The sequence below is a fragment of the Pristiophorus japonicus genome, chromosome 25 (assembly GCF_044704955.1).
Source record: "Pristiophorus japonicus isolate sPriJap1 chromosome 25, sPriJap1.hap1, whole genome shotgun sequence".
Lineage (NCBI taxonomy): Eukaryota > Metazoa > Chordata > Chondrichthyes > Pristiophoridae > Pristiophorus > Pristiophorus japonicus.
The window spans coordinates 28676495-28697240 of NC_092001.1; the positions used below are offsets into that span (position 1 = coordinate 28676495).

General features: G+C 45.1%; 1 pseudogene; it reads right to left on the reverse strand.

Moving 5' to 3' along the window:
• Positions 1 to 3518: 3518 nt before the first annotated feature.
• The window catches only part of LOC139238107 (zinc finger protein 271-like), a 142906-nt pseudogene continuing 125678 nt past the window's right edge, over positions 3519 to 20746 (reverse strand).

A 20746-nucleotide genomic window follows, 5' to 3' on the forward strand; every position in this document is an offset into this window, starting at 1 on the left:
GCTAATGGACTAACTTGCAGAAAGCATTTGGACCAAAACAAACTGCTATTCACAGAGAGCCATGAACAACCCGAAGAGGACACCACCAATTTCGACCCTCCAACACACACACACAAGTGGCAATCGACATGACGGTTAACCACAAAGCTGAACTCACCATCCCCAGCAGCCCAGCGAAGAACAAACCAACTCACCCACACCTGCATTTGTACCGAGATGATCGACAAGGGAGCGAAAAGCCCCAGAACGTCTCACCCTGTAAATAAGTGTACAATTGATTTTTCGAGGGAGTGATGTTATGCATGCAACCCTATGCAACCTGTATCATACCGCCATCAGAGGGCATACCTGTTGGGAGTCCTAATGGATTCCAAGATCCCTTGGGAGCATCGTATATAAGCAGGCCTCCCATGCTCTACCAACACTCTACCAATAAAGGAGCTAAGGTCACACGTACTCATATCTAAAGTACTCAGTTATATTGCTTTATTATGAACATTACAATACTGGCCTTTATTACAAGAGGATTTGAGTATAAGAGTTAAGATGTCTTACTGCAATTATACAGGGCCCTGGTTAGACCGCACCTGGAGTATTATGCACAGTTTTGGTTTCCTTACCGAAGGAAAGATAAACTTGCTATAGAAGGAGTGCAAAGAAGGCTCACCAGACTGATTCCTGAGATCAGAGGGAATGTCCGATGAGAGATGGAGTAGACCAGGCCTATATTCTCTAGCATTTAGAAGAATGAGAGGTGAGAGGCGATGCCCACATTCCATGAAGGAATTTTAAAAAATAGATGAGTGAGGTGTTTAAATTTGATCAAGGACACCAGTCAAATTATTAGACACTCCCTGTCCTTCAGCACCTGTGTCCAGGGGAGAAGCTGATGAGTTTATCTGATCATCTTTGGGTTAAATGTTGTGCTGATCGAGCTGAGCACCACGTGCCCAGCATCAAACACTCACCAGTCGGGCACAGTACGGGTTAGATACAGAGCGAACCCATCGGTCGCTCCCCGACACAGATACTGAGGGACAGTAAGTGTCCGCAACACTGACATTTCTCTCTCAATAAGGTTTAAATTGATCCTGTACCTCTCCCCATGAATCCTGGGCTCCACACGGGCCGAATCCTGCTCCTGTTTCCCTTCCTGTAACAGCACTGAGCTCAACCCAGACCATAATTAGCAGGGCTCAGGGAAGGTGGTTGCTAGGCACTGCAGTGATGCCATAAAGCAGGGCCATTCAGCCCAACGGGACCTCTCCTTGTCCCTTAAAATGTGGAGAGCTGGGACATCCTGTCTCAACACACATCCCCTGTTCATACTGAGAATCACCAAGGAAGGCACAAGGCCCAGAGTGTGAAACACAACCAAGAGGGAAAGAGGAGGAGAGAAGGGGAGATAAATCAAGGAGTTCGGACTGAGGGCTGCCAAGCTTCAGTTTTGGAGCCTGTAGACTTCAGGAGGGGAAGAGTGAGTTCTGTACTTTCAGGATCCAGGGAGAGAACAAGGAGCAGATGAGGAAACTGGTGTGGATTCCAGCACAGTGAGGATGTTGGGGGAGGGAGATTGTTTTGGGCCGTGTATTAGGGGTGTAGTAGGGTCAACAGAGGAAAGTTCAGAGGAGCAATTACTGCAGCAGTGTCCATCAATAGTGAGAGAGAGTAGCTGGGGTCAGAGTGGGCCCTGGATAGGCCGGTAAACTGTTTGTTTGCTGTGACCAGCTTTCCTTCTGTCACAAATAGCCTCCTGTAGCCCAGTGATACAAACAGCCCATTAAACGCCACCAATGTCCTTTGGTCTGGTGAGGTCTCCCTTTGTGAAACATCGGTTGTTGTTAAAGCTTCTCATTCTGACTCACTCACAGTGAGACAGTATTCACTGTCCCTTTTATTCCTTGGGCTTCATCTTTGCTGGTATTGGTAACACACCCGGGATCACTAAACACAAATCCCAGTCTGTTAATCACTTTCAGTTACTGGACTTAGTTTGTGCCCCACAGCATCTCTCTCACCTTCAATGTGTGAATAGAGCATTCCGCCTGCAAAGCTGGTTTGAGTTCATATCTACTCAGCTATTCTATTTAAGAAAAGCCTGTCGGCCCATGAAACACTGATCAGGTGCCGGTGTGCCACTGATTTGCCTGGCATGTTGCCTGTAATGGGAAATAACTGAACAGTTCTCCCAGTATAACCGTTGCTGTAATGAAATGTGTGTTTTAATAAGCCTCACGTCCTTGCTCATGTCTGCTGCCTTTGTGTAGAAAGGGGATGTAAGAAGTGATGGTCTTTGTATGGAGATGTGAAATAAGGAAACGCTATCTGTGAATGGCAGTCACACAACTTTGTGGTCACAGGCAGAACCATGCACCGATATCCGTGTGGTTATAGTTTGAACAGGGTCAGTTCACAAATGCTCAAGCTAAGAGATGACAGGGATCGTGAGCAGCGGTAGTTAATAAAAGCTAAATGTAAATTCCAATATAGCTTATCTTAATTTATTCCTATTTTAATAGCCTTTACTTAATATGGCCCATGCCAAGTGTCAGGATATTGGATCAGACCCACCATTGAAAATGAGTTTGACACCCCTGAGGTAGACAATGTCAACCGGATTCCCCCATCCACCAACTTAAGAACGTCTTTACAAACTCAAGCTCGTTAGTAAGATGTGGCCTTTTTTTTAACCGGAATTCCTGTACAGTGTCTCTAATGGCCACTTCCCTTTCCTCAGGATGGAAAACAGCATCTATCCGGATCCCTTCAAGCACCTTCGAGGTCACATTGATAGGCATTCAGTTCCTGAACTCAAACTTGTGCCCAATTTGAAAAATGGGAACTACACGTGCTACCTTCCAATCTCAGGGAACAACCCAAGACTCTGCTGAGCTGATGGAGATATGGGCAAGGGGCTGATAGAGCACCAGTCCCATCTCTTTAAACACCCTTGGGTGGATATCATCCGCACCTTAAACGTGTCAAAATTAACCCGCACGGTGACTTTGCTGTCAGTGAAGAGAGATGAGAAAGATCAAAGTGCCGTTTGCCCCTCTCAGTGGCGCCCTGAAGGACTATGTCCAGGATGAAGTTCTCCTCCCATGCAATCCTCCCCTCAGATTGTCCTTTCTCAGTGCCAAACAGGTGATGCTAAACACTAGGGTGGGAAAGACAAAAATCGACACCAATGTGTTGAAAGCTACATTAATTTATGTGTCTGTAACCCAAATATTAAAGTTCAGTCCAGTTACATGAGTTATTAACATCAGCGGAAACAAACCCCAACTGTCAGAATGAACATGGTCCAGTCGGGATGTGATTAACAGCAGCAATAACAACAATTTCCAACCCCTGCATTTACTTGTGAATCCGATTGTGTTTCTGCAGGTGGATGACCGACTGAATCCCTTCCCAAACTCAGAGCAGGTGAACGGTCTCTCCCCAGTGTGAACTCGCTGGTTTCTCAGCAGGCTGGATGACCCAGTGAATCCCTTCACACAATCGAAGCAGGTGAACGGCCTCTCCACAGTGTGAACTCGCTGGTGTATCAGCAGGTATGATGATGTAGTGAATCCCTTGCCACAATCGGAGCAAGTGAACGGCCTCTCCCCCGTGTGAACTCGCTGGTGTGTCAGCAGGTTTGATGACTGATTGAATCCCTTCCCACATTCAGAGCAGGTGCACGGCGTCTCCCCAGTGTGAACTCGCTGGTGTTTCAGCTGGTTAGAGAAACTAGTGAATCCCTTCCCACAATCAGAACAGGTGAATGGCCCCTCCCCAGTGTGAACTCGCTGGTGTTCCAGCAGGTTGGATAAACTAGTTAATCCCTTCGCACACTCAGGGCAGGCGAATGGCCTCTCCCCAATGTGAACTTGGTGGTGACTCAGCAGGGTGGATGACCGAGTGAATCCCTTCCCACACTCAGAGCAGGTGAACGGCTTCTCCCCAGTGTGAACTCGCTGGTGTTCCATCAGGTGGGATGACCGAGTGAATCCCTTCCAACGCTCAGAGCAGGTGAATGGCCATCCCCAGTGTGACCTCGCTGGTGTGTTTCCAGCTGGGATGGGAATTTGAAACTTTTCCCACAGTCCCCACATTTCCACAGTTTGACCCCAGTGTCACTGCACTTGTGTCGCTCCAGGTTGATGATCGGCTGAAGCCTTGTTCGCACACAGAACACGTGTACCGTTTCTCCCCGCTGTGAACAGTGCTTTTTGCTTCCATGGCCAAAGGCCGATGATATTCAGATCCTGATGAATCGCGTGACTCCGTCAGATCTTAATGCGATGTTTGGTTTGAGCCTCCGGTCGACAAATCCGCCCCGTTTAATACCCTGTAAAGTGAATTTCAAACAGGAAAACGTTTGGGTGAGAGAAAACCCATAAAAACACAAAGGCAGGTTGTGGAATTGAGCTGAATGAACCTGGCTATTTGTGGAGCCATCAGCGGAATAAAAGTGAGCATGAAAGCTGTCGGATTGTCGTAATAACCCAACTAGTCACTAATGTTCTTCAGGGACGGGAACCCACCACCCGGTCTGGGCCGACACAACACTCTATGGGTGGAGGGAGAGGTGACCAGGCGGAAGGTGAGGGACTTTATACATTTGCAACTAGAACCAGAACTTTGACAGAACCACCCACAACCACAACCTCTCCCTGGACTTGGAGCAGAGCAGCTGGTGCATGGGAAATCCATCACCTCCAAGTTCCCCCCCAAGTCTCACACCATCCTGACTTGAGCATATATCACCATTCCTGCATCGTCACTGGGTGAAAATCCTGGAATTCCTCAGCGAACAGCATTGTGGGAGGACCTTCACCACACGGACTGCAGCGGTTCGAGAAGATCCACCATCATCTTGTCAAGGGACAAATGGAAATTGGAAATATATTTTGGTCTTGCTAGCGACACCCCACTTCCCAAGAATAGATTGAAACAAATCTGTACATTGAAAGTCTCTACAGAAATACATGTTCCTAAACCTATACTCTTCTATATTGTGCGGACAGTGTGTGTTTCTCAACCTAATCTCCCCTAGAATCCACCGCCGTTGACAGTCTCTCATCGGAAATTGTTGGGTCCTACGGGTCTCAGAGGTACTGGGGGTGAAATCCAGTAGCTTCTCCCCTCTTTCCACTCCAGCTCAAACAGACCCACACAGGAGGCCAGGGAGCGACTTCCGCATCTATTGCCCACCCTGATACAGAGCAGCTCTGGATTGGTCGTTCTGCGTTTCCATTATCAATGCACTTAGGATCAATATATGAGGGTGAAGGGAATATGGCTTATACGGAGAGAGTTAGAACCACAGAATCAGAGAATGGTTGCAGCACGGAAGACGACCATTCGGCCCGTCAAGCCCGTGCTGGCTCTCTGCAAGAGCACCTCAGCCAGTCCCACTCCCCCGCCCTTACCCCACTGCCCTGCAACTGTTTTTCTTTCAGGTACTTATCCAACTCCCTTTTGAAATCCAGCAGTGCATCTGTCTCCACTACCCTTTCAGTCCATGCATTCCAGATATTAATCACTCGCTACGCAAACAGGTTTTTTCTTATGTCATCTTTGGTTCTTTTGTCAATCACCTGAAATCTGTGTATTCTGCTCCTCGACCGTTCAATAAGATCATGGCTGATCCGATCACAGACTCAGCTCAACTTCCCTGCCCACGCCACAGAACCCTTTACTCCCATATCGCTCAAAAATCTGTCGATCTCCGCCATGAATATATTCAATGACCAAGCCTCCACAACTCTCTGAGGCAGAGAATTCCCAGTACTTACAACACTCAAGAGAAGAAATTCCCCCTCATCTCAGTTTTAAATAGGCAACCCCTTATTCTAAAATTATGCTCCCTAGTTCTCGATTCCTCTATGAGTGGAAACATCCTCTCTGCATCCACCTTGTCAAGCCCCCTCAGTATCTTTAATGGTTCAATAAGATCACCTCTCTTTCTTTTGAACTCCAATTTGTGTGGGCCCAATCTACTCAACCTTTCTTCATAAGTCAACCCCCTCATCTCAGGAATCAACCTTGTGAACCTTCTCTGAATTGCCTCCAATGAAAGTTTATCCTTCCTTAAATACGGAGATAAAAACTGTATGCAGTACTCCAGGTGTGACCTCATCAATACCCTGCACAGTTGCAGCAGGACCTCTCTGCTTTTATACTCGATGCACCTTGCAACACAAGTTTCTTCAGTCTGTCCAGGTAACTGAAGTGCCTCATCTCTGGAATCATTCTCGTAAATCTATTCTGCACCCTCTCAAAGGCCTTCACATTATTTCTATAGTGCTTTGCCCAAAATTGCGCATAATACTCCAATTGAGGCCAGACCACTGTTTTGTGCAGGTTCATCTTCTATTTATAAACAGAAATACTGTCTAATGTTTTATAAACAGAGACAGGGTCACGTGTACTAAAAACAGAGATAGGATGTAGTGTAAAATAAAAAGAGACAGGGTCTGGTGTAATATAAACAGAGACAGGGTCTAGTGTAATATAAACAGAGACAGGGTTTCGTGCACTATAAACAGAGATAGTATCTACTGTAATATAAACAGAGACAGGGTCTGGTGTAATACAAACAGAGACAGCTTCTAGTGTAATATAAACAGAGACAGGGTCTGGTGTAATATAAACAGAGACAGGGTCTGGTGTAATATAAACAAAGACAGGGTCTGGTGTAATATAACAGAAACAGGGTCTAGTTAATTTTAAAAAGAGACTGGGTCTGGTGTGATATGAACAGAGCCAGGGTCCTGTGTAATTTAAACAGAGACAGGGTCTGGTGTAATATAAACAGAGACAGGATCTAGTGTAATATAAAAAGAGACAGGGTCTAGTGTAATATAAACAGAGACAGGCTCGAGTGTAAAATAAAGAAAGACAGGCTCGAGTGAATTTTAACAGAGAAAGGGTACTGCTGCAATGTAAACAGAGAAAGTGTTTCGTGTAATATAAACAGAGAGAGGGTCTAGTGTAATATAAACAGAGACACGGTCTAGTGTAATATAAACAGAGACACGGTCTAGTGTAATATAAACAGAAACAAAATATGGGGTGATATAAACAGAGACAGAGTCGAGTGTAATTTAAAAGAGACAGGGTCTAGTGTAATATAAACAGAGACAGGGTCTAGTGTAATATAAACAGAGACAGGGTCTGGTGTAATGTAAACAGCGACTGGTGTAATGTAAACAGCGACAGAGTCTAGTGTAATATAAACAGAGACAGGGTCTGGCGTAATATAAACAGAGACAGGGTCCAGTGTAATATAAAGAGACACAGGGTCGAGTCTAATATAAACAGAGACAGGGTCTGTTGTAATATAAACAGAAACAGGGTCTAGTGTAATTTAAACAGAGACAGGGTCTGGTGTAACATAAACAGAGACAGGTTCTAGTGTAATATAAACAGAGACAGGCTCTCGTGTAAAATATAGAGAGACATGGTCCATGGTAATATAAAATGGCACAGGGTCTAATGTAATATAAACAGAGACAGGGTCTTGTGTAATATAAACAGAGAAAGGGTTGGTGTTATATAAACAGAGACAGGGTCTAGTGTAATATAAACAGAGAAAGAGATTCGTTAATTTTAAAAAGAGACAGTGTATGGCGTAATATAAACAGAGACAGGGTCCAGTGTAATATAAACAGATACAGGGTCTAGTGTAATATAAACAAGACAGGGTCTGGTGTAATATAAGCAGAGAAAGGCACTAGTGTAAAATAAAGAGAGACTGGGTCTAGTGAATTTTAAACAGAGAAAGGGTACTGTTGTAATATAAGCAAAGCAGGGTCTCGTGTAATATAAACATTGACAGGGTCTGGTGTAATATAAACAGAGACAGGGTCTAGTGTGATATAAACAGAGACAGGGTCTAGTATAATATAAACAGAGACATGGTCTGGTGTTATATAACCAGAGACAGGGACTGGTGTAATATAAACAAAGGCAGGGTCTAATGTAATATAAACAGAGACAGTGTCTAGTGTAATATAAACAGAGACAGGAACTAGTGTAATATAAACAGAGACAGGGTCCAGTGTAATATAAACAGAGACAGGGTCTAGTGTAATATAAACAGAGACACGGTCTGGTGTAATATAAACAGAGAGAGCGTCTGGTGTAATATAAACAGAGACAGCGTCTGGTGTAATATAAACAGAGACAGAGTCCCATGTAATAATATAGAGACAGGGTCTAGTGTAATATAAACAGAGACTGGGTCTAGTGTAATATAAACAGGGACAGGGTCTAGTGTAATACAAACAGGGATAGGGCCCAGTGTAATATAGACATAGACAGTGTCTGGTGCAATATAACAGGGACAAGGTCAATTGAAATATAAACAGAGATAAGGCCTAGTGTAATATAAACAGGGGCAGGGTCTTTTGTAATATAAACAGAGACAGGGGCTGGTGAACCCAAACAGAGACAGGGCCTCGTGTAATACAAACAGAGACAGGGTCTAGTGTAATGTAAATAGAGACAGGATGTAGTGTACTATAAACAGAGACAGGGTCTAGTGCAATATAAACAGAGACAGGGTCCAGTGTAATATAAACAGATACAGGGTCTAGTGCAATATAAACAGAGACAGGGTCGAGTATAATATAAACAGAGACAGGGTCTGGTGTAATATAAACAGAGACATGGCCTGGTGTAATATAAACAGAGACAGTGTCTAGCGTAATATAAACAGAGACAGGGTCGAGTGTAATATAAACAGAGACAGGGTCCAGTGTAATACAAACCGAGACGGGGTTTATATTAAACAGTGACATGGTCTCGGGTAATATTTAAAATTACTCCCAGTGCCACGAGCTCGTGAGTACAGCAATAGGAAGATAGAGCAGATGAGTGCGTGACTGAAAAGATGGTGCAGGAGGGGGATCTTTCGATTCCTGTCGCATTGGGACTGCTTCTGGAGATAGTGGGACGTCTGCAAGCCGGATTGGTTCCACCTCAACAGAGCCTGGACCAATATCATCGCGCTGGCTTTTGCTCGTGCTTTTGGGGAGGGTTCGTGCTAGGTTGGCAGGGAGATAGGTACCTGAGAATAGATTCATTCGGGAGGGAAGTAAAGCTGCAATTAGAACGCAAAAATGTAGACAGTGAGTTTGAAGGACAGAGGAAAAAAGCAGGAAAAAAGGGTAAAAAAACAAACGTAAAAGCTCTCTGTCTAAATGCGCATAACAGTCGTAACAAAATAGATGAGTTGACGGCACAAATAGATACAAATGTGTATGATCTGATAGCCGTTACAGAGACGTGGTTGCAAGTTGACCGGGACTGGGAACTTGATATTCACGGGTATTTGACAATTCGGAAGGACAGACAGAATGGAAATGGAGGTGGAGTAGCTCTGTTAATAAAGGATGGGATCAGTGCATTGGTGAGAAATTATATTTGCTCAGAGGATCAAGATATTGAATCAGTTAGGGTGGAGATCAGGAATAATAAAGGGAAAAAGTCGCTGGTGGGCGAAGTCTATAGGCCTCCTAACAGTATCTACACTGTTGGACGGAGTATAAATCAACAAATAATGGAAGCTTGCAATAAAGGTACGGCAATAATAATAATAATGATTTTTAACTTCAAGTTGATTGGACAAAGCTAATTGGTCAGGGTTGCCTTGAGGACGTGTTCATAGAGTGGATCCGGGATAGTTTATTTGAACAGTACATTGCGGAAGGAACCAGGGATGAGGCTATCTTAGATCTAGTAATGAGGCAGGATTAATAAATGATCTCATAGTAAAAGATCCTCTGGGATTAAGTGACGATAATATGGTTTGTTGTAGATTGCTTCCAAAGGCAAAGGCACCTGCTGAATATATATTTGTATGTATGCGTAAAATAGCAGCCAGATATTAACTGACTGCCAGGGATTCTGCAAAGCACGAGGGGAATTCAGCTAACCAGCTTAAGTACATTTCTGGGTAGCTGATGACATTCCAGTTCCGTGTACAGGAACACAGGAAAGGGCGAGCTCAGCAGAATGACTCTGATCAGCAACTCCCAGAAAAGATATCCTAGCAGAATACTGAACAAAGGAATTCCTGCAACTAGGTTAAGATAAGGTTAGACACAGGCAGAACCCAAGGACAGTAGAGATGAGGGGGTCTGGCGAATATCACGAGGACACGAGTAAGCCACAGCTAAACATGAAATGATCACGCAGTCCTCCGGTGCCTGGGGGCCAATCCCAATTGGCCCAAAGAAACCGATTTGTAATCTATTACCGTTATGATTGGATTGTGTCCGGCCGACATGGGCTGAGTAATTGTAATGAACTGTTGTAAAACATATAAATATCGATGAATTTCTTTGTTCGGTGGAGAGTTGTGTCTGAAGTATCCAGAGGCTTTCTCCCCGGCGGCGTAATAAAGACCGTTTTGATGTTTGGAAACGACGCAAAGCAACGAGTGATTCTTCCAGGATTTCGCTCGCGCTAACAGGCTGAATTTAAAATTCAGTTCGAAGGTGAGAAAGTTGGTTCTCAATCCAGGGTCCTAGGCTTAAATAAAGGAGCCTACAATGGTATGAGGGCAGAGTTGGCTGAAGTGAACTGGGAAAATAGATTAAAGAATGGGATCGTTGATGAGCAGAGGCAGACATTTAAGGAGATATTTCATAACCTCCAACAAAAATATATCCCAATGAGAAGGAAAGAATGTAAGTGAAGTGATAACCATCCATGGCTAACTAAGGAAATAAGGGAGGGTATCAAATTGAAAACAAAGGCAAATAGTGTGGCCAAGAGTAGTGGGAGGCCAGAGATTGATGACATTTTTAAAAGGCAGCAGAGAACAACTAAAAAAATGATTGAGAATGAAGATACATTGTGAAAGTAAACTAGCACAAAATATGAAAACAGATGGTAAGAGTGCTTTATGGTAGAAGACATTAAAACATCCCAATAGTGTATAATCAATGGGCTTTAGGTCAGTAGGAACATAATACAATCACTATCACGAATGACGTAGTAGTTGATAAAATAATGCGATTAAAGGCGGACAAGTTACCTGGACCTGATGGCTTGCATCCTCGGGTCTTAAGAGAAGTAGCTGCAGAGATAGTATATGCAGTGGTTGTAATGAACGGGTCCTTTACAGAATGGCAGGCAGTGACCAGTGGTGTGCTGCAGGGTTCAGTGCTGGGATCCCAGCTATGTACAATATGCATCAATGAATTAGATGAAGGAATTGAATGTAATATCTCCAGGTTTGCAGATGACACTAAGCTGTGAGGAGGATGCTAAGAGGCTGCAGGGGTCGTGGACAGGCTAGGTGAGTGGGAAAATGCATGGCAAATGCAGTATAATGTGGATAAATGTAAGGTTATCCACTTTGGTGGCAAAAACAGGAAGATAGAATATTATCTGAATGATGACATTAGAAAAAGGGGAGATGCAACGAGATCTGTGTGTCATGGTACATCAGTCATTGAAGTTTGGCATGCAGGTATGGCAGGTGATGAAGAAGGCAAAGGCATGTTGGCCTTCATAGCTAGGGAATTTGAGTATAGGAGCAGGGAGCTCTTACTGCAGTTGCAACGAGCCTTGGTGAAGCCACACTTGGAATTTTGTGTTCAGTTTTGGTCTCCTAATCTGAGGAAGGAAGTCCTTGCTATTGAGGGAGTACACCAAAGGTTCACCAGATTGATTCTCGGGATGGCAGGACTGACATATGAGGAGAGACTGGATCAACTGGGCTTGTATCCACTGGAGTTTAGATGAATGAGAGGGGATCTCATAGAAACATATAAAATTCTGATGGGATTGGACAGGTTAGAGGCAGCAAGAATGTTCCTGATGCTGGGGAGTTCCAGAACCTGGGGTCACAGTATAAAAATAAGGGGTAAGCCATTTAGGACCGAGATAAGGAGAAACTTGTCCACTCGGAGAGTGCTTAACCTGTGGAGGTACCTGCCGCAGAAAGTTGTTGAGGCAAGTTCATTAGTTATATTCAAAAGGGTGTTAGATATGGCCCTTACGGCCAAACGGATCTCGGGGTATGGAGAGAAAGCAGGAATGGAGTACTGAAGTTGCATGATCAGCCATGATCTTATTGAATGGCGGTGCAGGCTCGAAGGGCCGCGTTGGCCTGCTCCTGCATCTAATTTCTATGTTTCTATGTTTACTCTACCAACATTTCCTGGATTCTAGGGCAATCCCAACATATTGGAAAACCGCAAATGTAACGCCCCTATTTGAAAAAGGAAGCAGACAAAAAGCAGGACACTATCTACCCGTTAAGTCCATTATTAAGGAAGCAGTAGCAGGACATTTGAAAAAGCATGATTCAATCAACCAGATTCAGCATGGTTTTATGAAAGTGAAATCATGTTTGACAAATTCGCTGGAGTTCTTTGAGTGTGTAATGAGCAGGGGAAAGCCGTGGGTGGTGTATTTAGATTACCAGAAGGCATTTGATAAGGTGCCACATAAGAGGTTACTGCACAAGATAAAAGCTCACAGGGTTGGGGCTAATATATTAGCATGGATAGAGGATTGGCTAAACAGAAAACAGAGGGTCGGGATCAATGGGCAATTTTCCAATTGGCAAACATGACTAGTGGAATGTCGTACAGCTCGGTGCTGGTTCCTCAACTATTTACAATCTATATTAATGACTTGGATGAAGGGACCAAGTTTGCTGTAAGAAACATAGCAACATAGAAAAAGAGGTGCAGAATTAGGCCATTCAGCCCTTCGAGCCTGCACTGCCATTCAATAATATCATGGCTGATCATTCCTTCAGTATACCCTTTCCTGCTTTCTCTCCATACCCCTTGATACAAAAATTGTGAGGACACAAAGGGATATAGACAGGTTAAGTGAGTGGGCAAACATTTGCGAGATGAAGTATAATGTGGGAAAATGTGAGGTTATCCACATTGGCAGAAATAATAGAAAAAAAAATTATAATTAAAATGGAAAAAAATTGCAAAGAGCTGCATTAGAGAGAGACCTGGGGGCCCTTGTACATGAAATACAAAAGTTAGTGTGTAGGTAGAGCAAATAATGAGGAAGGCAAATGGAATGTTGGCATTTATTGCAAGGGGGATAGAGTATAAAAGCAGAGAATTCCTGATACAACTGTTCAGAGTAGTGGTGAGGCCACCCATGGAGTGCTCCGTACAGTTTTGATTTCCGTATTAACGGAAGGATATGGTTTCATTGGAGGCAGTGCAGAGAAGGTTCACTAGGTTGATTCAGGAGAAGAGGGGGTTGTCTTATGAAGAAAGGTTGAGTTGGTTGGGCCTATACATATTGGAGTTCACAAGAATGAGAGGTGATCTTATTGAAACTTAATGATAATGAGGGGGCTCGACAAGGTGGATGCAGAGAGGATATTTCCACTCACAGGGGAAACTAAAACTAGAGGACATCATCTTTGAATAAGAGGCCAGCCGTTTAAAACTGAGTTGAGGAGGAATTTCTTCTCTCAGAGGTTTGTAAATCTGTGGAATTCTCTGCCCCAGAGAGCTGTGGAGGCCGGGTCGTTGAATATATTTAAGGCAGAGATAGACCGATTTTTGAGCGATAAGTAAATAAATGGTAATGGGGAGCGGGCAGGGAAGTGGAGCTGAGTCTATGATCAGACCACACATGATCTTGCTGAAAGGTGGAGTAGACTCGAAGGGCAAAGTGACCTACTCCTGCTCCTATTTCTAATGTAATTGTGTGGACATAAACCGTAAGCTCAGAACTGAGCATCGTCTTTAGCGGAGATGGTGAGAAATCCGAGTGTGGAGAGTGAAAATGAAATATTTGAGACATTTCTTTCCCCACTTGGACCTGGTTGGAAACAGACAGTGACATCATTCACTTCGTTCCTGCACAAAAATGGCCGCGCATGCGATATTCTTCTCACTGAATCAAGATGGCGGAGCGCTTTATCTGACTTGCTGTACAAAGATGGACGCCGTTAGTCTGGCCCTGTGAGCGGGAGAAAGCCCGGAAGCTGCAGCCGTCAATATTCCGGTTATTACTCCGGGCTTCCGGCGAGCACCAGTTGTAAATGAAGCCTCCCCTGCTCGCCGCTCGTCCAATAATCCCCTCCGACCCGCTGCAATTGAAAATTCTGATCAGCCTGTGCAAAACGTGCGTCCCCCGCCATTACTCGGACCGCGCATGCTCCAAACACAGCCAGGGACCGCGCCTGCGCACTGAGCTCCTGTAGTCTGTGTGCGGTATCTTCAACCCGCGAGGAATGCTGGCTCAGCATGCCGACATTGGATGCCTGAATTTTTTGAATACACCAGGATTTATTGTGATTTCATTGGGCACTGAACCATGTTCATTCTGGCAGTTATTGTTTGTATCTGATGATTTAATAACCCCTATATATGAGCTGGAGATTATTATTGTGTATAAATATCGAATAAATCAGCTTTGTTTCAAACACAGTCTGTCCAATATTTGATGTGTCCATGATCAGAAGAGAGTAATTAGCTTCGATGATATGGAATTTGTATGGTTGGAACTAAAGGGTGGAAAATGCTAGAGGGAGTTGTGTACAGACCATCAAACAATAGTAGTGACGTTGGGGAAAGCAACAAACAATACATTCGGGATGCATGCAATAAAGGTACAACAGTTTTCATGGGAGACTTTGAGCTACATATTGATTCGGCTAACCAAACTGCTTGCAACTGGTGGAGGAAGATTTTCTTTAGTGTATTCGGGATGGTTTTCTCGACCAATATGTCGAGGAACCAACCAGAGGGCTCGCCATCCCAGACTGGGTGATGTGTAATGAGAAAGGACTAATGAGCAATCTTGTTGCTCGAGACCCCTTGGGAAAGAGTGACCATAACATGGTAGAAATCTTGATTAAGATGGAGAGTGATACAGTTAGTTCAGAGACTAGGGTCCTGAACTTATGGAAATATAACTTTGATAGCAGCGAACCCGGGGACTGGGAGAAATTTAGAACTCAGCAGAGGAGGACAAAGGATTTGATTAGGGCAGGGAAAATGGAGTACGAGAAGAAACTTGCAGGGAACATTAAGACGGATTGCAAAAGTTTCTATAGATATGTAAAGAGAAAAAGGTTAGTAAACACAAACGTAGGTCCCCTGCAGTCAGAATCAGGGGAAGTCATAACGGGGAACAAAGAAATGGCGGACAAATTGAACAAGTACTTTGTTTCGGTATTCACTGAGGAGGACACAAACAACCTTCCGGATAGAAAAGGGGTCGGAGGGTCTAGTAAGGATGAGGAACTGAGTGAAATCCTTATTAGTCGGGAAATTGTGTTGGGGAAATTGATGGGATTGAAGGCCGATAAATCCCCAGGGCCTGATGGACTGCATCCCAGAGTACTTAAGGAGGTGGCCTTTGAAATAGTGGATGCATTGACAGTCATTTTCCAACATTCCATTGATTCTGGATCAGTTCCTATGGAGTAGAAGGTAGCCAATGTAACCCCACTTTTTAAAAAAGGAAGGAAAGAGAAAACAGAGAATTACAGACCGGTCAGCCTGACAGCGGTAGTGGGTAAAATGATGGAATCAATTATTAAGGATGTCATAGCAGTGCATTTGGAAAGAGGTAATATGATAGGTCCAAGTCAGCATGGATTTGTGAAAGGGAAATCATGCTTGACAAATCTTCTGGAATTTTTTGAGGATGTTTCCAGTAGAGTGCACAAGGGAGAACCAGTTGATGTGGTATATTTGGACTTTCAGAAGGCTTTCGTAAAAGGTCCCACACAAGAGATTAATGTGCAAAGTTAAAGCACATGGGATTGGGGGTAGTGTGCTTACATGGATTGAGAACTGGTTGTCAGGCAGGAAGCAAAGAGTAGGAGTAAATGGGGACTTTTCAGAATGGCAGGCACTGACTAGTGGGGTACCGCAAGGTTCAGTGCTGGGGCCCCAGCTGTTTACACTGTACATTAATGATTTAGACGAGGGGATTAAATGTAGTATCTCCAAATTTGCGGATGACACTACGTTGGGTGGCAGTGTGAGCTGCAAGGAGGATTCTATGAGGCTGCAGAGCGACTTGGATAGGTTAGGTGAGTGGGCAAATGCATGGCAGATGAAGTATAATGTAGATAAATGTGAGGTTATCCACTTTGGTGGTAAAAACAGAGAGACAGACTATTATCTGAATGGTGACAGATTAGGAAAAGGGGAGGTGCAAAGAGACCTGGGTATCATGGTACATCAGTCATTGAAGGTTGGCATGCAGGTACAGCAGGCGGTTAATAAAGCAAATGGCATGTTGGCCTTCATAGCAAGGGGATTTGAGTACAAGGGCAGGGAGGTGTTGCTACAATTGTACAGGGCCTTGGTGAGGCCACACCTGGAGTATTGTGTACAGTTTAGGTCTCCTAACCTGAGGAAGGACATTCTTGCTATTGAGGGAGTGCAGCGAAGGTTCACCAGACTGATTCCCGGGATGGCGGGACTGACCTATCAAGAAAGACTGGATCAACTGGGCTTGTATTCACTGGAGTTCAGAAGAATGAGAGGGGACCTCATAGAAACGTTTAAAATTCTGATGGGGTTAGACAGGTTAGATGCAGGAAGAATGTTCCCAATGTTGGGGAAGTCCAGAACCAGGGGACACAGTCTAAGGATAAGGAGGAAGCCATTTAGGACCGAGATGAGGAGGAGTTTCTTCACCCAGAGAGTGGTGAACCTGTGGAATTCTCTACTACAGAAAGTTGTTGAGGCCAATTCACTAAATATATTCAAAAAGGAGTTAGATGAAGTCCTTACTACTAGGGGAATCAAGGGGGATGGTGAGAAAGCAGGAATGGGGTACTGAAGTTGCATGTTCAGCCATGAACTCATTGAATGGCGGTGCAGGCTAGGAGGGCCGAATGGCCTACTTCTGCACCTATTTTCTATGTTTCTATGTTTCTAGACCTGAATTTGCAAAAATAGACAGGCGAATGATACTTAAAGGGTTGGCAGCGAAGAGGCAATGTGAAACATTTAAAGGTCACATGGATGAACTTCAACAATTGTACATCCCTGCCTGGAGTAAAAATAAAACGGCGAAGGTGCCTCAACCCTGGCGAACAAGGGAAATTAAGGATAGTGTTAAATCCAGGGAAGAGGCATATAAATTGTCCAGAAGAAGCAGCAAAAGTCAGCACTGGCAGAAATTTAGAATTCAGTAGAGGAGGACAAATTAGGAGGGGGAAATAGAGTATGAGAGAAAGCTTGCTGGGAACAGAAAACTGACTGCTAAAGCTTCGATAGATATGTGAGGAGAAAAGGATTAATGAAGAAAAACGTAGGTCCCTTGCAGTCAGATTCAGGTAAATTTATAATGGGGAACAAAGAAATGGCAGACCAATTGAACAAATATATTGATTCTATCTTCACAAAGGAAGACACAAATAACCTTGTGGAAATACTAGGGGACCGAGGGTCATGTGAGAAGGAGGAACTGAACGAAATCCGTATTATGCACGGAATTGTGTTCGTGAAATTGATTGGATTGAAGGCAAGTAACTCCCCGGGGTCTGATAGTCTGCATGCCAGAGTAGTGAAGGAAGTGGCCCTAGAAATAGTGGATGCATTGGTGATCATTTTCCAACAGTCTATCGATTCTAAATCAATTCCTACTGACTGAAGGGTAGCTAATGTACCACCACTTTTTAAAAAAGGAGGTAGAGAGAAAACGGGTAATTATAGAGCGGTTAGCCTGACATCAGTAGTTGAGAAAATGTTGGAATAATTTATTAAAGATGAAATACCAGCGCATTTGGAAAGCAGTGACAGGAGTGGTTCAAGTCAGCATGAATTTATGAAGGGGAAATCATGCTTGGCAAATCTTCCAGAATTGTTTTGAGAATGTAAATAGTAGAGTAGATAAGGGAGAACCAGTGGATGTGGTGTATTTGGACTTACAAAAGGGTTTTGACAAGGTCACAAACACGAGATTGGTGTGCAAAATTAAAACACATGGTATTGGGGGTAATGTACTGACGTGGATCGAGAAGTGGTTGACAGACAAGAAGCAGATTGTCGGAATAAACGGGTCTTTTTCAGAATGGCAGGCAGTGACTAGTGGAGTGTCGCAGGGCTCAGTGTCGGCAGCCCCAGCTATTTACAATATAGATAAAGGATTTAGGTGAACGAATTGGGTGATATATCTCCAAGTTTGCAGACGACACTAAGCTGGGTAGCGGTATGAACTGTGAGGAGGACGCTAAGAGGCTGCAGGGTGATTTGGACAGGTTAGGCGAGTGGGAAAATGCATGGCAGATGCAGTATAATGTGGATAAATGTGAGATTATCCAATTTGGGGGCAACAACATGGAGGCAGCGAGACCTTGGTATCATGGTACATCAGTAATTGAAATTGGCATGCAGGTGCAGCAGGCGGTGAAGAAGGCAAATGGTATGTTGGCCTTCATAGCTAAGGGATTTGTGTATCGGAGCAGGGAGTTCTTACTGCAGTTGCACAGTGCATTAGTGAGGCCTCACCTGGAATATTGTGTTCAGTTTTGGTCTCCTAATCTGAGGAAAGAGGTTTTGGTTATTGAGGGAGTGCAGCGAAGGTTCACCAGACTGATTACCGGGGGAGGCAGTACTGATATATGAGGAGAGGCTGGATCGACTGGGACAGTAGTCACTGGAGTTGCGAAGGATGAGAGGGGATCTCATAGAAACATATGCAATTCTGACGAGGTTGGACAGACCAGATGCAGGAAGAATGATTCCGATGTTGAGGAAGTCCAGAACTAGGGGACATAATCTAAGGATCAGGGGTAAGCCATTTAGGACTGAGATGAGCAGAAACCTCTTCACTCACAGATTTGTTCAACTGTGAAATTCTCAACCACAGGGAGTTTTTCATGCCAGTTCATTGGATATATTCAAGGGGTAGATCGATATGGCCTTTACAGCTAAATGGATCAAGGGGTATGGAGAGAAAGCAGGAAAGGGGTAGTGAGGTCAATGATCAGCCATGATCTTATTGAATTGTGGTGCACGCTCGAAGGGCCAAATGAACTACTCATGCACCGATTTTCCATGTTTCTATGCCTCGCTCTCTCACTCTCTCTCTTGCTCTCTGTCTTTTTCTCTGTGTATCTTCGCTCTGTCTCTCTCTCTGTCTGTCTGTCTGTCTCTCTCTCTCTCTCTCTCTCTGTCTCTCCCTCTCTCTCTCTCTCTCTGTCGCTCTCTCTCTCTTTCTCTGTCTGTGTCTCTCTCTCTGTCTGTCTGTCTCTCTCTCGCTCTCTGTCTCCCTCTCTTGCTCTCTCTCTGTCTCTCTGTCTCTGTCTCCCTCTCTCTCTGTCTCTCTATGTTTCTCTCCCTCTCTTGCTCTCTCTCAGTCTCTCTCTCTCTCGCTCTCTTTCAATCTGTCTGATTTTTCTCTCTCATTCTTTCTCTGTCTCTTTCTCTCTCTGTCTCTCTCTGTCTCTTTCACTCTGTCTCTCTCTGTCTTTCTCTCTCTCTCTCCTTCTCTCTCTGCTTGTCCTGTCATTCAGGACACAGTTTACCTGTGAACATATTCTCAGGGTTCGGAATGGAATGCTACAAACCATGATGAATTGCAACGAAATGGGTACATTTCTACGTCTTTGTGTGTGTGTGTATGTGTGGCATGCGTGTGTGTGTGTGAGAGTTTGAGAATGTGTGAGAGTGTGTGTGTTTGTGTGTGAGTGTGTGTGTGTGTCTCTGTGTGTGCGTGTGCGTGAGTGTATGTGTGAGTGTGTGTGTGAGAGTGTGTGTGTGTGAGATTCTGTGCGTAAGTGTCTGTGTCTGTCTGTGAGAGTGTGTGTGTGTGAATGTGTTTGAGAGAGTGTGTCTCTGTGGATATGTGCGTGAGAGTGTGAGTGTGTGTGTGAGTGTGTGTGTGTGTTTGAGTGTGTGTGAGAGTGTTTCTGAGAGTGTATGTGAGAGTGGGTGGGAGGGGGTGGGTTATAACGGGGGGCGGGGAGGCTGAGGTGCAGAGTGGGGGGAGAGCGAGGGGGAGAACGGGGGAGAGGGAGAGGGGGAGTGGGAGAGTGGGGCAAAGCGGGATGCGGGAGAGTGGGACGGAGGGGGTGGGGGAAAGCGGGGCGGAGGGGGAGGGAGAAAGCGGGTCAGAGTGGGATGGGGAGCGTGGGGGTAGTGGAAGAGTGGGACAGAGGGGGGAAAGTGGGGCGGAAGGGGAGTGGCGAGAGTGGGGCATGGTGGGAGGGTGGAGAACAGGGCGGAGTGGGAGGCGGGAGAGCAGGGCGCAGTGGGAGGGGGCAGAACGGAGTGGAGGGTGAGGGTAGCGGGGAGAGCGGGGCGGAGTGGGAGGGGAGTGTGGAGAGTGGGGCGGAGTGCGGGCGGAGAGCAAGGCGGAGTCGGACGGGGATGAACCGGGTGGAATCGCGAGGGAGAGTGGGGCAGAGTGTGAGGGGCAGAGCAGATCGGAGTGGGAGGGAGGATGGCGGTGTGGAGTGGGAGGGCGGGAACGGGATGGAATGTGGGGGAGTGTAACCTGGGGCCTGATTTTGCACGGGACTCACTCTCTGTCTCTCACTCTCTCTCTGTCTCTCCCTCCATCGTGCTCTTTCTCTCTCTCTCTGTCTGTCTTTCTCTCTCTCCCACCATCCATCACTCACTCAAGCCCTCTCTTTCTCTGTCTCTGCCTCTCTCTCTCAGCCTCCACCTCTCTCTCCCTCCACCTCCCTCGCTTTGTCTTTCTCTCTCTCTCTTTCTCTCAGACTGTCTGTCGCTCTCTTTTTCACTCTCTCACTCTGTCTCTCTATCTCTCTCTGTCTCTA